We start from the raw sequence: 925 nt of genomic DNA, 5'->3' as shown, positions 1-925 counted from the left end.
AGGAAGTGGTTGTTTGGGCGGGGTGTTCAAACTGTGGTGTATAAAAGTTTGTGTGTGCATTCAATAAAGCAGATCCCTGTTGGAACTTACATACAGCCTGCCTGGTGTTTGTTCTGAGCTATCACAACTGGATTTGAACGGCACATAGCTGTAGTTCGAATCCCGGATTATCGGACGATCGAAGAATCAGACGCTGCTGTCTGACATCTGATCCAATAGCAGCAGAGGAGTGCCGGGTGAGTGGAACCGAGCGAGCAGGGGCTCGTTACAGCATACATTGAGCAAGATGTGCACCGGGTTGCAGGGGCGTCCCGAGGCTGGGTGACACCCGGAGGGGTAGCCGAGTGTCACCCCGCCAAGACGTCATCACGCACGCGCAGCAGTATTCTGATACCTGCCGGCGGCCATCTTGGTGATGGACGCCGGAAGAGAGAGGAGGGGACAGTCCCCTCCTCTCTCCTGATACTGTCGGGCGTTTGGTCCATGACCGAGCGCCTGACTTTTCAGAGGGGGGTGACACCAAAATGACTGAGTCATTTTGGTGTCATGCCTCCAATGGTGGCACCTAAAATGACTGAGGCTTTTTGTTGCAATGCCTCCAATGGTGGCACCCGGGTGCGGGCCGCACCCCCCTTGTGACGCCACTGCCGGGTTGCATTCCCACTCATGGAAGACATATTTTTAAAAATGGGTTTTTCTATTTTAGGCCCAGATATAACTCAGAATGACCGCAGTATCACACCAAGTGCCCAAAAGATATCAAAGTTTTCAAAGCATACGTCTATAGTGCCTAATGATAAGGGGCCCCACAGTTAATACCACAGTAATTCCCCAGCAGATTAATACTACCAATGCCCAGCTATTATTATTAACACAGTTATTGCCACAGCAATAACCCGGCAGATTATTATTACCAATGCCCAGC

The sequence above is a fragment of the Nanorana parkeri genome, unplaced genomic scaffold, assembly GCF_000935625.1.
Source record: "Nanorana parkeri isolate BGI_ZX_2015 unplaced genomic scaffold, ASM93562v1 scaffold3155, whole genome shotgun sequence".
Lineage (NCBI taxonomy): Eukaryota > Metazoa > Chordata > Amphibia > Anura > Dicroglossidae > Nanorana > Nanorana parkeri.
The sequence above is the reverse complement of the archived record's forward strand: the minus strand, read 5'-3'. Positions refer to the sequence as shown.